At 39.9% G+C, this 16,882-nt stretch overlaps 1 protein-coding gene across 8 annotated transcripts in view; it reads right to left on the bottom strand.

Moving 5' to 3' along the window:
* ZMIZ1 (zinc finger MIZ-type containing 1) overlaps positions 1 to 16,882 on the bottom strand; it is a 500,213-nt gene that overhangs the window by 253,144 nt on the left and 230,187 nt on the right. Inside the window, exon 1 of one of the 8 annotated variants that reach the window (XM_019555669.1) lies at positions 15,266 to 15,289. The exons of the other annotated variants lie outside the window; for them this stretch is intronic. The gene's annotated coding sequence lies outside the window, so the exon portion shown is untranslated. Of the gene's footprint in view, positions 1 to 15,265; positions 15,290 to 16,882 lie in introns of those variants that run through there. 8 annotated transcript variants of the gene reach the window in all.

Below are 16,882 nucleotides of genomic sequence, written 5' to 3'. Positions count from 1 at the left end.
CGCAGGCTCAGGGGCAATCTGATGGCCACCTATAAGTTTATCGGGGTGACCACCAGGATCTGGGGGAACGTTTGTTCACCAAAGCGCCCCATGGGATGACGAGGTCAAATGGTTATAAACTACTGCAAGACCATTTCAGGCTGGACATAAGGAAGAATTTCTTTACTGTTCGAGCCCCCAAGGTCTGGAACAGCCTGCCATCAGAGATGGTTCAAGCACCTACATTGAACACCTTCAAGAGCAAATTGGATGCTTCTCCTATGACCCCAGGTGACTTCCTGCCCTTCCGGCGGGGGGCTGGACTCGATGATCTTCTGAGGTCCCTTCTATCCCTAATGTCTATGAAATCTATGAATGTAATATCAGATTTAACTGATTTGGGTCAAACCGATTTATGCAATTTTTCCCACACCTTTTTTCTGGTTTAAGCTAAACCAGACACCCCTAGCATCCCGGCATGCTCTCTGGACTGGGTGGGGCTCTCGGCTCCATAGCAGAGCTGTCCCCTCCCCTCTGCTCCCTGGCTGGAGCTCCAGCAGATACTTGCAAGCACAGCAGGGTCTTCTGGCTTGCCCATGCCCCTCTACCCATCTCTCACCACTTGCTGCTTAAACAAAGATCTCTTCCTCCTCTCTCCCACAGCACGGACCATAGCCAGCACGTGGTATGCTAGCTAATGCTGTGTAAGGCATATAGGACAGTATCTACTTAGGGCTTTTTGGAGCTAATTAACAGCTCAGCTGGTAATGTCCCTGAATTCCTTCCTTTGGAAAAAGCTGTTTAAGAAGAGCTTCAACTAATGAGTGAGGCTTTGTTTTTTTGATGGGGTGCTAAATGCAGATAACAGAGCTGATAAATGGTGTTATCAAGGAGCAGAGGTGGGGCAGAGGGGGAAGCTCCCTAATCACGCACCTGGCCATGCCCCTGGGCTGACCCTGTGGAAGGACAGAGAGGGCTGCTCTAGCACACCCAAGCTTCGAGCCTGAGCCACTACCGGCATGTGCTGGGTACTTCTGGAATGAGAAGGGAAATTGGTTCAAGCTTTTCAGATTAGACTAACCTGCCAAGATTGGATCAATTCAGGCTCAGGCTTTTTGTATGTCTGCCCCTAGCCCTGAGGTCCTTTCTAGTCCTATTTTCTGTCCACAGTCAAAGATAAGGTACTCTGATACCAGTGTATTAAGGGCAATATAATTATCTACAAGAGGTATACTGTATATACTTTTCCTTAATTTGCTAAATATGTCTCTTAAAATGCAAAATACAACAAAATCACTTCAACAGGATTTTCTACAGAAAACCACTCCAAAAGAGTGCAGGATGATATATTACTTGTATTCCCTTGGGCTTTATTAATTTCCTCTAATTACACAAAAATTAAAGTTATATTGAGATTATTCAGGCTACTTGCCCCATCAGAGTTTATTTTAATACAGATTTCCTAAGAGAACACAAATAACATTAAACTTTGAGTATAACCATTAATGTATTCTATTTTTTGCCATACTATACTCTTAATAGAAGAGAGTGCTGCTGATTTATAACTTTGAAAGTAAACAGAATTGCAAATCTCTCACACAAATCTTCCTTATCACCCTACTAGGGATGTGCAAGCATGTAATGAATTCCTAGGAACAGACAGGCCACCACCTCGTCTCACCTTCACTAACACAACACTTGCGCTTCTAATTTGCTGGCAGATTGCTGGTAAGTTGTCCTTGTGCATCTTTTATGTTCAAATGGTTTACAGCTCATGGAAAGGCAGGCTAAATTATATCAGCTGCTTTTTACAAAGCAATTTTTAGCTCTGTACTGATTACCAACCACTGGGCAATCAAAATGATGCACTGTTTTACTTAATTATTGACATCTGGATGAGCAGTGTTATTGAATGAAAAGGCTCTGTTGTTCAGCAGCTCCCAATGAATCTGAAACAAAAATGTTTGTTACTAAAAGTCCTATTGCCACTAGTGATACTTTAAATACTTCAATGTTATTTCTGCTAAATTTTAGGCTAACTAAATTTAAGCCCACACCACAAACCTGGTTCTGCTAAATCAAAATTTAACAGTTTGGGGCCATTCTAACACTGAATTCCTTAGCTGGTGTAATTTAAGTTCTGGCCACTATGCATCAATTTTTTATTATTCTTTTAACTGAGTGCTCACATCATTAGTGTGTGCAATGCTGGTAAAAAGACGAATTCCTTCCTCCAAAGAACCTGCATTGTAAGTTATACAGAAAATGTTCGGACATACTATAGTGTGTAGAAAGGTGGCAAGAGGAACAAAACAAATTCCAAACTAACAGAAGTCGTACTGCCTGTACCCCTCCCCCCCCACCCCCCAATCTCCCTCTCCCCCCCATCCACCTCAGCCCGGGTCTGGTTTTATTAACAAAAAGATGTAGAATAATTTTGCCCAAATGCTCCAGCCTAGGTCTCCTCCACAGACATGGTCTTTTTTAGGGGCCTCTCTCTCAGTGCGTCTTTTTGTCCTTGGTAGCTCCTAGGAGTTCTGTCCTCATGAGTTGCCTACATGAACAGGCTTACTATAACTTCCCTTACATTCAAGGTGGAGTCTAATAAGCCATACCTATCTCAGTTCAACTTATAGCTCTCAACACTGTTCTACCGGCAGCTAAGATGATGAGACAGCAGGAGACAGTTCTCACTCTGCTAAAATATTTGATTGCCCTCTAAGGAGAATCTACAGAGAGGATGTAGGACCCAGTTCTAGAATTAGCTGAACATGTATTTATCTACGTAGGTGGTCTGCTCAGTTGGATATGTAATTGCTGTAACATGTTTCTCATAATGCACTATCAAGTATGGGAAAAATCAGCAGGCTCTGTGGGTTTGTACTGATGGATCAGAAAACTGGCACTAATATCTTTTGCTTGGTTAAAGAAACCACAAAACTAATGCAAAGTTAAGAAGTCTCATCTTGCTTACATTTTACTGCCACATAAGGGCTATTTGCTCAGCAATATGGAATGTCTAAGCTCTCATGTAATACCAATGAGTAAAAGTTTAAGGCAGAGACAACACAAACTCATGCAACAATTCTTGCCTCATGAAGACGTTTTGCATTGCTCATGTCCAGTTTATCAGCATGCCTGATTGTTGCACATTTAAAATCTTAGTAGTTTTATTTATACAGGCACAACAATACGCATGAGAACAGATCCTAAGCAAATATAATAGGGTGAGCACATTGCTTAATAGGTGAGCGGAAAACAATTCAAAGACCCACTGTTACAGCTCCTAAATTGCTGATCTATCAGTTATACATTTACAGTAATCATGAATCCTGTAGTATGCCTAGCAGTGCTGCTTGCAGTTTATGCCTCAGGGTACTATTCTAACTTAATGTAAATCTTTTTTATCAGCTTGTAATGGCACTTCTTTCTAAGGCTAAGTAACTTGTATATCTGCCCTTGTTAATGACATATAAATAAAAAAGTATCAGTATCTTACAAAAAGGATTTTGGATTAATTGGAGGATCTGTTTATCAGTTTGTACAGAGGATTGCAAGAAGGATGTGAAAAATCATCATCCAGTGGCTGTTAGTAAGCATAACAGTGGTCTTGGAATGAGAATTATGCCATCTGCACAATGGAGCAAAATAAATTATTAAACACTTAAGGGGATGCATCTACATGAGACATTAACTGTGCAGTAGCCTAATAATACTGTGCAGTAGCATTTGACAGCACAAACAGTGCTAATATGCTACTATGCAGTATTATTAGGCTACAGAGCAGTAGCATCATAAAAAAGATGTGTGCCAGCACTACTGCACAGTAAATCTGGTTACTACACTTTTATTTAGTACTTGATTATACAAGTACTAGATTAAATGTGCAGTCACCATTACACATTACGGAATGTGTAGACGTGCCACATGTCTATGTATTCTATATCTTATAAGGAAGGGGCAGCAGGAAGGACAGAAAAGCAAGTTTTCCATTAAAGATCATATAATGGCTCATTCATGTAACTGATGTAGCCATGCACAATATTTGATGTAGAAAGGTTAAATGTAAACATTGACACAGGTATAAAATCATTGAAGAAATCATTTGGTTATATCAGAGCAAAACAGAGTATGTATACAGAGGGAATACCAGATTAGTTATGCAATGGTATAAACTAGCTCTCAGAGAAATGGAGTAATGGAAACTATCAATTGAAATGACTGAAAGTGATAATTCCTTCCAGATGCTTCCCTATCAAGAAAACTAAATTTTGGAGATTCCCCAAATAACTGTATAACTTTTAAAAAATATAAAAATATATTTTTGGCCATTTACTTTCAAGAGAAATATGAAACGATGAGCTCCTGAGACAGGACTTCTCCAGCAATCATTAACCAACAGTAAACTTTCATTAATTGAGAACTAACTTATAAACAGGAGGTTAGTAATATGAAGCATTGAGGCATACTAACTTTAACTGTATGATAAACAAAAAAGGAGAGTCTATACAGATGAAGAAGAAAATAATTTCCTGTACTTCCCACCCTCACGTACTATGACTGAGAGTACTTAGATTGCATTTGTTTTCAGCTATTAGGTCCAGGCATCCTAATAGGATATGGTAGTTTTCACCCTTGGGTTAAAAGTTCAAATACATCTCAAATCAGCAGCAAACACATGTTGCTGCCATCTGGTTGTTCACTAGCTTACATGAGGTGGTCTCAATCCCATTCTTAATGGACAGGTGTCTGTACCATGGAAATCACGATTATGTGGTACTAGCATTAAGGAAGCTGCAACAGAGTGGTGGAGAACTGAATGAGTATAGAAGTTGAATTTATGAGTTAAGGATGTCCTTTAGATAAGGAATAAGGCACATGGGTGCATTTCAGTTTACAGAGCATACGGTCATTGGCCTGTCACTAAAATTCAATTAAATTAAAAATGGAAACACAATTGAATAGAAAGGTTTATAATTTAATTTAAATTTAGCCATTAGACAGGTTCCCATTTCCTTCATAACCAGCTGGAGGTATACAAGTGCATATACACATTTTGTCACTCATAAAATTACATCATTAAATATAAATATTACCCTGAATGCATAGAAGCAATCATCCTGTTTGAAGAGAAGAAGAATGATGCTAGAGGTATGTAAATATGGCCACAACCATACTGCAAACAAAAGCCACAGGGGTTATGTAATAGGCACCAAATATCAGGTACAGACCTGGGATTTTAAATATTGTAGGTCTTGTTCTGGGAGAACTAGTATGAAACTAAAGGTATTAAGAGTACTGCAGTATTTGCTTATGTCAGTATGGTTATTAAGGAATGAGGTGAATATTTGTCTTAAACCCTGATAGTTTTCAGGTAAAAATGATTGTGTAACTATACTAAGTTAGCACATAGCTGATCCTGATGCTAATATGAGACCTTTTAGCTTTCACTTTTCTGACCTTTTCTTTCTCTATTTCTTTCATTCAATTGCTTTTAAAAAAAAACAGCAAAGCTATCTAGTTAACAAAAAAACCCCAATTCTTCATGTACATTACTAACAGCATCTTAGAGTTTAAGAACTTACAGATCTACTTCAGTGAAACGAGTTTATCTTCCTATGATTTATGCCCTCCATTCACTTTTCTTCCTCAACTCAGACCAGTGGAAATTTGATGACAAGATATGTGTTCTGCTTCTCAGAAGTAACATCATAAGTGTTATGCTAGAGTTCACAACTCATCAGGGAAATGTCTGACGCTAAGAGAAGATAAGTGAAAAGCATCAGCTTTGGAAAAACCCAGACTTACTGGGTGCATCCCCATGAGTGTGCATACACAATTTACAGTGCCTCAAAACCATTTGAAGGACCACAAACTGCACATGGTGCACATGCACCCATGTGCCATGCTGCTAATTAGCAGTGCAGCAAATCCCAGGGTCAAAAAAAAAAAAAAGCCACTAAAAAAAAGCGGTGCACCACATGTGGCAGCAATGTGCGCCTCCAAAAACCAGAGCCTGGCTGGCCAGTGGAGAGGCTCCAGACTCCCCTGTTCCACTAAGATCTCTTTGCTGCGCACCAGAGTGCATGCTCAGGGGCATGCCTTGGGACAAACAGCAGCACTACAAACATGTGCCACTGCTATTTGTCCTATGAGAAATGCACACTCCTGCACGTACACGCTTGTTGGGATTCGCCCACTGTGTTTGTGGGACACTGATGATACCACAGACCTTTTCATAAGACAAATTAATGGTTAGTTAATTGTTAAATGGCTAGTATTTCCCTCATTGCTATTGTTGTGAAGTAGTGCTCTGTACAAATCAGTTATTGCTGATCATTTTAAACCTACCAGATAAGATCGGAGATTAACAACAGGCTGGTAAAAATGTCTGTGCCCTCTCCTAGGAAAGAAGTCACATCATAACTACAACTGTAACTACCTTGGTGCTATATAGCATTTGTATTGTACCTCAGCATCTTTCCGAGTGTTTTCTGTTACTTATTTCGCAAATGTAAATCTGCCAAGCCAAGTGATAGCCTCCTTGTTAACTAAGATCAAAGTTATTAATCTGCCTCTTAGTTTGTAGAGGGGACACTCCTCAATAATCTGCAACATTGTTCGTGTCTTTCCACAAAAGCACAATGGGTTAGTACTGAGGCCCCAGCAATGGAGGTTGGCTGAGCAGTGGCCTTGTCCTGTCTTGAACTTGTTTAGCAGAGATAACTCCTGCCATGTTAATTCAAAGCCAGCAAGTTGAGTAGGATTTGTCACAAGGAACTTATTTGTGACTTCTTGTGTTTCCAATTCCTTGATCCAACGGGTATCTGCAGACCGTGTTTTCTATAATTAAAAACTATGATTTAGCATATTAAACTATAGAGAAAAATCCTATTAAACAAATAAACTTCAAAAACCAAGGATTTTAAAAGAGAAAAACTATTTGCCAGCATTCTTATGAATCCACTGTAAGCTGCTGTTTATTCATATCTCCCTTACTACTGATCCAAAGTACATATACAGTTAGGGAGCATATATTTCCTTAGGAAAGAAAAAACTTCTACTGTAATTATATTTTCTTTCTTTCAGTTCTTGAAGCCTGTAATTCACTTCCTGGAAAATGACAGCCTTTCTGAGATTTGCCCAGCCTTTGGTGAAGTAGGCTGGCAGATGAATGCATCTGCTGGAAAAGGAAGAGAGTGAGCCAACATATGGAGTCAGAAGAGGTCATAACAAATAATGGAAAATTATTTCAGACAACAGGCTTTAATCTCCAATTAACTGCCGTTTTAAGAATGGCTGAGGAGAAGCAGCAGTTATTTAGTTCTGATCAATTAAAACTTGTGCTAAAAGGAAATAGGTCACACCAAGGAGACAGGTAAATCACCTTCTCATTAGTATCCTGCCCAGATAATTAGCGAGTACTGGCTACAGTCTAACTGCATCCTTTATCAGAAACCTTGGTGACTAAGTCATTCCTTCCCTTTGGTCCTACATAATTCTACTTACTTCTTCTTACTTAGTTCTATTACTTCATTCACTGAAACATTCCCTTTTCAAGTAACTGGCATTCACTTTACTAGGGTACCAATATTATCTTTGTCAATTAAGGTCTTCTAACTCCTGGGATGCAAGACAATTTTAGATTGGGCTTTATTATACTGTAAATCAAGAAACCTGGGTTCTGTTCTCTGCTGAGCCTCAGAGCTACTATGTGATCCCGGGCAAATCACTTCAATAATCTGGTCCCACATTTTCCTTCCTACCCTTTGTCTTGTCTGTTTAGACTACAGGTTCCTGTATGATTGGACTGTGATTTGGTTTAGTGTGTCCAGTGCCATGAAACAATAAAAATACAAGTGCTATCAATGCAGCTTCATCTTCTAACCTTGTTGAGTTAGAAAATACCTGAATTGGTGCCCACAATTCATTGAAACTTTGCACGGAAACATGCAATGGGAAATGTAAGAATTTCTCAGACTTTTCCAACATGTTCCAGAAACCCACTATGGGACATTCAGGACTCAATACAACTTCTTTTTACTGAGATGACCATACCCACTGGCATTGTGGGTTGTTATGCGATGCCTCCAGCATGCATTATGCTGATGATAACACATCAAACGGGAAGACCCAATAACTAAAGACTAAGGATTATGATATGGTTGCCTGCCATAGAAGGGAACTGGACTTGAATGATCCAGAAGTTCCCTTCTGGACTCAGCCTGGAAATGGTCTTTTATTAAAAGTCATTTTCAAACCTAAGCAGACAGTGTAATAAATGTAAAGCAGTGATACTCAACTGGGGTTCCATTGCACTGGGGTGCTGTAAAGTGTAAAGAGAAAAGGCCGGGTGTAAGAAGATAAACAAACAGATAAGCCTAGGCTCAGTTTTGTCCTTGCCTAGACCTCTGAAAGCAGGTAAATACAGAAGGAAAAAAAAATCATTTTGAAATTGAAAGGCTGCTCAATTCATAAAAATTGTGGAGAGCTGCCTTGGGTCTAGGCAAGTGAATCATTGGTGGTAATCCCTTCTAGTAGAGATCCATGTTTAGCAGAGGCAGGCTTCCTTTTAGTGAGAAAGTATCAGGAGAGTATATACTGGAACATCAGAATGAAACTCGTGTTAGTAAACCAAGTGAGACTGCATGCCCCTGAGCTTTGGGAAAATAAACTAGCTTGAGGTCCTGTGCTGAACAGCCTTGCTTCCATGGCTGTTGGGAGACAGTTGACATGCACTGTTAGTAATTCCACGTCTAGGCCATGTTCAGAAATGAGGGGGGACAGAACGCTCATTACTTATTACCTAAAGTTATGATGGTCTACCCTTTAGTAACTGCACCAGGTGGTCCCTTGATAAATACCCAGCAAAGAACTGAGAGTTTTGTAAACATACTCATCCATTCAAACATTTCTGCAATCACCAGTGTAAGAAAAAAAACCCAACAAAAAGCGCTTCACGCCTGTCCCACGTAGTAAAGTGCAATATTTACTGAATGTAGTCAGAAATATATTCAGAAACATAGAGCTGCTATATCTATAAACTTGTTTAGCTAGATTCTACTTTTGTATTCTTTGAGACTGACGCTCACTGTTGTGCTAATGCTATGATACCAAAGCAAGCAGAAAAATACAAATTGCTGAAGACACAGGAATCAGTCCTCGAGCTTTAGTTAGTTGGTCATTTTTGTAAGGATACTGTAGTGGAGCAGTGCCATGAAGTCTGGAGATGAACCCAAACCAAAAACCACAATTGATGTGTGGATATCTAAAAGCCATATCTTGACCCCTATGATATTGCACCAGATTGTGTCAAAACCCCAGGTGTGAATGGCTACTAATACTGGGGTTTTTTAGACTGCACCTGGCAAATGGAATATAATACAGACACTTGGTAAGAAGCTCTTTCTAAACTAGACTTACTTTCAAGAGAACAGAGGAAAAACATGCTATTAATGATGAGAGGTGTCTAAATAGTACCAACATGGAAAAATTTACTTTGCACCTGGAGCTGGAGTACAGTATCATAAACTTGCCAGATCTATTAACTCTATATAGAATATATTTGGAAAAGGTTGTAAATAGGAAAATGTTCAATCTTAGAACACACGGCACAATATTATTTTTATTCATCATTTCTGTGCAAAGCCATGCTGGCAGCTCTCAAAAAAAGGAACAAATGCTCTCATTCCAGAAATCCATATAGTTCAGAAGCCTGGCTCCATAATGACTGGAACCAAGTAAACCAGAAAAAGGAAGGAGCAATTCTGTTGTGGACATTATACAATAAGCTGCTCAAAGAGGTTTGGTAGAGACTTCTGCCAGGTTAGAGGATAGGAAAACTCTGGCCATGAAGAGGCATTACATTTACACCAGGAGAATCACGGTTCTCCTGGTGGAAATGAAAATCATGCAAGAGTTCACTGTATTTCTTTTGGGGGAAACATGCATCTTCTAGGAGAAACACCTTCCAGGTCCCAATGCAAAAGACCTTCCTTGCAAGAGAGTTTATCTTGCAAGAATCAACACTTGTATGTTCCCCTCCTGGTCTGGTCCAGGAGAAGAAGGAAGCAGCAATGGCCGCTCCCTGATTATTCCCCCAAACAGGAACCATCATTTGGGGAACAGGCTAGGGCTTTGCCCACTGCTCCCCTCCCCACCTGGACCAGTCTGGAAGTGGGGTAGCAACATCCACTGCTTCCTGAATTCACAAATAAGGCATCCCCCGGGTTGGGGAAGAGGTGGAGAGGCTTTGCTGGCTCCTTCTGGCTTCCCATTGCAACCTCCCATTATCCACTTGGGCAGTGAGGGCAGGGATTGCAAAGCCCAGGAACCAGGAATCAGGCTGAGGGAGGTAATCGTCAAGCTTAGTTCTTGGCCGCAGTCATCCCCCCCTTGCCGCTCCTGCCACCCAGATGGGGCAGCGAGGATATACCATGGGGAAACTAGGAGGCCAATGCTGCTACTCATCCTCTCCCCAAACTAGATTCCCCAGTATGTAGGGCAGGCGGTCGGCTTTGCCCTGCTGCTCCAGCCCTCCTAAGAACAAGAGCAGCCTCTGCTCCCCACATTTTCCCAGATGAAGATCACTTTGGTCTCAGGAAAACACAAGGAGCAGAGCAGAGGGGGCAGCTGAATGCCTGTACTATCCCCTCTCCTAGAATCTGTACCCATGTATTGAATCTGGTTGAGTTCTTGGACATAGCATCTTGTAGGAAGGGGTTCATATATTAATTAAACCCTGCATAATTGCACTATGACAGCAGAAGCGCTCGATTTGTTTTTATCTTACTGTATCATATTGTTTCTTATTTTGCTTAATTGTCTTCCTTCTAAATGAAGCAGTCCCCGTGCTCTGTTTGTCGCTTTCTTCAGTCCAAAGTCAGCAAGTGCTATGTTCACCACTTTCCTGTCTCGTAAGTGCCTTTTTACCTTTATTCCTAATTAAGAATCCTACTGCCTTAACAAAAACTCCATTTCATAAATGTGTATCTTGTTACGATATTCAAATGCTTTGCAATAGGCAATGTGCTCAAACATTAGAGTTTGTCTCTGCTGACAGCCCATAACCACATTGTATTTTCCCCTATTTGACTAGCAATTAAAATCCTACAAGTACTACATTACTATTTATGCTGGAGAGCATCTTTGAAATCTGTTGCTGACCACTAATTATGATTTCCCCCCTACCTTCAGATATACAGACTGCATGAAATATAGTAGACAAACTAATTACAATTTGACAGATCCCATCTTCAAGACAAGCCTCCCAAGATAACAATTTCCCTATTATTAGTGGGGAGCTTGATCTCTCTTTCACAAAGGCACCTTGTCTCCAACTCTCCAAATGTCTCAGCAAGTGGTTTACATAATCGCGCTGATTTACCTATGCAGTACCATGTGGAGAAGAGTCCTTAAATAAAAAAACAACAAACCTAACCTATGATTAAAAAATTGCTCAGATACCTTTCAGAGTGGGATGTAGGGGTCTGGTTTAGTTCTCAAGATAACCTCCTGTCAAGAGTGGTCACTTGAGATAAAAGATGACACAAGCCTCTGTGAGTAACAGTTCCTTCAAAGTACACATCTCAAAAGCAGGCTCATTTCTTAACCTAACTGTTTCTCTTTTAATCCTGTTGCTGTGGTAGTTACACTGGTTAGTGCCTCTGCTACTTGCATATACTACAGCTACTGCACTCTGTCAAACCCAAAGTGGAAACCAGCAAGGGCCTCTTCATCACTGTCTGATCTCAAGTCTGGAACTCCCAAAGGAATCCTTAAAGCTGGCTGCCTACAGCATACATGATCTGTGGCATTCATTTTCCAGCCTCACAGGATCGACCTAGACAACCCTGGGCTATCAAATACAATAATTATACTACAGTATTAATTATAGTTATAAAAATGCAACTGTATCCAAGCCTTTATGTATATTTGGGGAGGGAGAATGTGCTTTAGTTTCTCAGTCTCATATACCTTTCTAATTTTTCAATCAAGACGGACATTTCAGTCAGCTTCTTGGCTGGCTTTTATTCCATCAATATGTTTACATGATAAATATTAACAGTAGTGTTCACAGTGAAAATTTCAGCTGTTTCATGAAGAAAACTATACACTTCACAGTCACGTCAAGAACGACACGGTGAGACAAATGCATCTGGACTTTGGACATGAAAACTTCAAGAGCTCTCCAATAAACTGGAGGCAAAAGGATGAAGTCAAATAATTCAGCATCTTTGGTCAGAAATTAGACATCCTCCTTTTCCCCTGCCCAGAGCCTCTCTATCATAGTGTGTTTTCTGAATGAAGGGGACACTACCGCAGGTCTCCAGTGCATTCAGTGACAGAACTGCCCTCGTCGTAACAGCGCCTTCTTTCAAATGTTCAAAATACTTGCCTTTCTGATTGCTGCAATTATGAAGAGGGGTCTGTGTAATTGGAAATGCTCAGACTGCTAGACCAGCTTGTATAGACAAACTGTGATTTGCCTGGTCCAGCTCTCTTTAAAATTTTTACCTTTTTAAAATAAAATCTTTAATGCTATACCACAAGGCAGAAAAGTTGAAGATTATGATAATTTTCTGTTATTATTTGGTGACCATGACTGATACTTTCTTATCTACATTTCTCTTGCTAAAGACATTTGCTGATCTTAAACCTGGCTTGAATGAATAGCAATTGTTCCCTTCTGGTTTTGAAGGTACTTTGTTTGTCTACCCCATTCACTGGCCTGAAATCAGCAAGGCCTCAGATGGCTGTTGCTATAGCAACTCTGTTCATTCAACACTGGCATATAATGAAGACAATGTGTTTTCCATTTAGATGAGTTTTAGAGCAAAAGAGAGAAGACTCCTGCTTAACAGTCCCCTAGAATACTGGGGTAATATAATCAGGTTTCTGTAGTACCAGTAAAAGCATGATGTGAGACTTGGAGAGAAAAAGAGAGAAAGTTACACTGATATTTAGCAATAATTACACGACTGGCTAAATTAATCAACAGTGTGACTGCATTTTGTTATGTTTTAAAGACTCAACCTTTGAGAATAGATGTAAAATTCACTCGCATCCAGAAAGCAACTGCTCTTCATACTTTTTTCAACTGGAGTGACATTTTAAACTTCACCGATTTGATAATACAGTCTTCAGAGCTTTTTCTTTAACCCTGTCTTTCCTTAACTGGTACTGATTTTTTTGGTGAGGGGAAGTGGGGATCCAAATATGTTTGGTTTTCTTTTTTCCATGTTTATAAACAAACTGACACAAACACTCACAGAGGGAAATAATCTGATAGAACAAACTTTTTAAAGTGAAAATTAGATCTGCATATTAACCACAGTAAAAAAGTCATATTATGTGGTATAGGAAATACAGCTACATTTTTAGAGAAAACTACAGCAAGCTAAAATTACTGATAACATGGGACCCTGGTGGGCTTAAATCTTTGCATGACACAATGTGCGTTGTCCATGAAAGATATAAAATCAGTGAAGATGCAGACATTTCTTTGACTACATATAAGATGCATATTTCATACACAGTTGCTAGTTTAATTTTGTTAACAGAGAGGGTAAACTGAAGTGTGTGCCCTGAGAAAGGAAGCAAGTGGGGCTTTTCCGACGCAAGGCAACAAACGCCAGGAAAGGTTGGTTGTTTATGGTTTGCACAGGATGTACTGTTACATATTACTTGCAGTCTATTGTTGAACAGGACATTTTCAAAAGAATCTTTGCAAACACAGACTATTCCCTGCAAAAAAATGATATAGAAAAATATTTTTTGTCTGCTGATCCATGAGTTATAGACCCCCACAAAATGAAACCTTTTTCTAGCTTTTATGTTTGTCTAATTGCCTTGTGGAAATCAGTCAGGAAAATAAATAAGGGCTTTGAGATCTCCAGCAATAACAACAACAAAGTAGAAAATGGAAAGGAGACATATTATGAGTTTTTCTTCTATTTGCAGTGGAAACAGTGACTTGAAAAGGTTTCACTTTTCCACTGTTTTTGCACAGCAGTTAGGAGCAAATGCTTCCTGAAGGGATAGCCAGTTTTCCAAGCTCAGCTGAAGTCCAATATTTTACAATTCTTCAAACAGGAAATACCATGTTTCCAATTTACAAGTTCTACACTTAATCAAGTAAACCCCCTCTTATTTCACTCTACAGTGGCAGTATTGGTGTCAGGAAGGTTTTTATTCCTTTTAGTAATCTTATTCATTACATTTTTGTTTTAAGAAGAAAATAAAGTGGATTTATGTAAAAGGGAATGAGGGCAAAGGACTGTTGTTTTTCTACTTTCTAGTTTTGTTCCATTGCTTATTCACGTGAAAAATGTTGACTTAATATGTAGTCCTGGTTCCTGTTTATTAAATTCCTATTAAGTAAATAGGATTTTTTTTTTTTTTGCTTTGGGAAATATTGAAGAATGGCACTCAGAGTGATGACTACTGTAAAGCTAACAGGTATTTTTAAAAGCCAGTTTATACAAGTGATTTGTGACACTACAGACATTCAGTGAAACACTACAATGGTCTCAAACTTTGGAAGGTCAACAATTACTATTCCTACTAGCTTGCATTTCTGAAAACAAAAGCAAAAACAAAAAACATTCCTCTCACACAATTGCTTTTGCATTAAAATATATGTCATTTCCATTTAGCTCCCAAATACAAGTTGTACGTTGACAGAGCCGACGAATACTTCTATATTCTTCAAGGGAGCTGGCTTTGATAGGCTAGAAACCTAACAACTAGCTATACATTTTGTAACCCCATCGAAGGAAAAGGAAGATGTATGTCAAGATCTGTGCCTGTTCCTTTGCAGTTCTACAGCTGAAGAAAGCAGTCATGTTTATGTCTGTCAGATCTTTCCTGGCTCCTCATTTGTGCTGACAGCCTACAGCCTTGCTTCAACCCTTACAAAGCTTAAAACCTGCAGCTGCACTAGCTGGCATGCCTTTTCTAGTTTCTTTCCCTCCCATCTCTCCCCCTCTTTATAACTTTGTGTGTCTAGATCAAAGGAACAAAGTCACAAAACCTGACTGGGCTCCAAGTACAGACAAAGAGTGAATTTTAAAGGATGATTTGGTCCATGTTTTTATTTATATATATATATATATATATTATGATCATTTTTTCCTCTTCTCTCAATTTCAAACAAACATTCCTTATTCTAAAAGGTGACTACTTTAGTGCTATCAGTTATTGTCAGAATACCAAGAAACAGGCACCACTTATGCAAGGAAAACAGCAACATAAATCAAGACAAACTCAGTGTATTTGAACTTACATGCTTTGTCACTTCACACCTTGAAATGTAGTCCTTTTTCTCCTGGCAGTTAAGTTAAGATTCAAGGCTATAACCCTCTGGATAAAAATGAGACAAACCCCCATATCACAGAAGTAGCCCATTGAAAATATAGTTTTAAATGCAATAGCTATAGTTACTTACAAGTAATGTAATAGTTCCTAAAAGAAACTACCTGTACTCATCACTTGTTACATCTAACTAACCAGTTTCTTGATTTTAGTTTCCATGTGAAGATGTATGTTTAGACCTTAGAAATAATTATATCTACAAAAGAAATTAGGTTGAATGTGGCTTTCTAGATCCAGAGATAAACTTTCAAGATAACTTGACAAACTAGCTCTGAAAACAACCCATACTAACAATATTCAGGGCAGGCAAACTACTCAATAAAGGATTCATTCTTCGAATGAAAAATGTTTGCAGCTTTAATACTGATTGGAGACAAAATGGATATGAAAAAAAACCAGATGACAGCATATTATATAGAAGTAAAAAGGAGAACAGAAAATAACCTCTCAAAGAGAAACAAATGAGAGGTGAAAATTGAAAAGGCAAAAGTCACTGTTGTTCCTAGAAACAGGTCTTCCTACGCAACACACAGCCAAAACAGCAGCAATAAAATCCTTCACCAAAGAAAGACAATTGTAACAAAATCAAGGGGTTGGAAATTATGTACTCTAACATTTTTGTAAGAAAGTCTACATGCGTTAGGGCAGCGATTCTACAGGGTGCTAAGCATACACGTATGTTCTATATGGCCCGCATTCCAAGCATGTGGGTATTCCCACTAAAATAAGTGGAATGAGTGACTTGAATTTTAGGTACATGACTAAACATGTTAGTAAATCAATGAGTCAAACAACAACTCCCCTCACCCCACCTCACTCCTTAAGTTTCAGTGGATCATTTACTTTAAGTCAGCGGAGAATCTGCTCCCCAATTTCCTTATTTGTGTTGCAAACTAGGCCTGTGTGAAGCAGCTACTATTCGCTTTGGATTCAGATTCAGCTGATTCGGGGGACAGCGATTCAATTCAGTGATTCAAATCACTGTCCTGATTTGATTCAGCTGAATTGGCTGCAGCCAAATTTCCAAATCAGGCAGGCCAGGCCCACTCCCCACGCCTTTCCCAGCCCAGCAATGGCTGCCTCAGCTCCTGGCACTTGTAAAAAAAAAAAAAGCCCTGGCTTACTGGGTGCTGCCAGGCAAGGGCCAAACCCTGCTGCCCCCTGCTGAGCCCCCAACCCCCAACCCCATGGGTGCCCCACACAGGCCAGCCCTTTAAGAAAAAAAACAAAAACCCGGAACTCACCACTCCTGCTGGCGGGGGGGGGCAGGGTGGGAAGTGCAATCCCCGCTGCCCCACATCAAGTGGGGGGCTCTGCATGAGCCCCTGAAGGCCTGAGGCCATTGCAAGAGCGCTGAGTTCTGGAGCTTTTCACGGGTTTTTTTTCTTAAAGGCCTGGAACTGGCCCAGGCAGAGCACTCATGGAGGGGCTGAGGGACCAAGGGTAGTCGGGGGGCTTGTGGCAGAGCCCCCCCATGCAGCATGGGGCAGTGGGGGCAGAGGGATCACTCCCCCCACCCAGCAGTACC

This window comes from Crocodylus porosus, unplaced genomic scaffold, assembly GCF_001723895.1.
Source record: "Crocodylus porosus isolate Cpor-Errol unplaced genomic scaffold, CroPor_comp1, whole genome shotgun sequence".
Taxonomy (NCBI): Eukaryota; Metazoa; Chordata; order Crocodylia; family Crocodylidae; genus Crocodylus; species Crocodylus porosus.
Note: the sequence above shows the minus strand (reverse complement) of the source record. Positions and strands in the feature narration are given on the sequence as shown.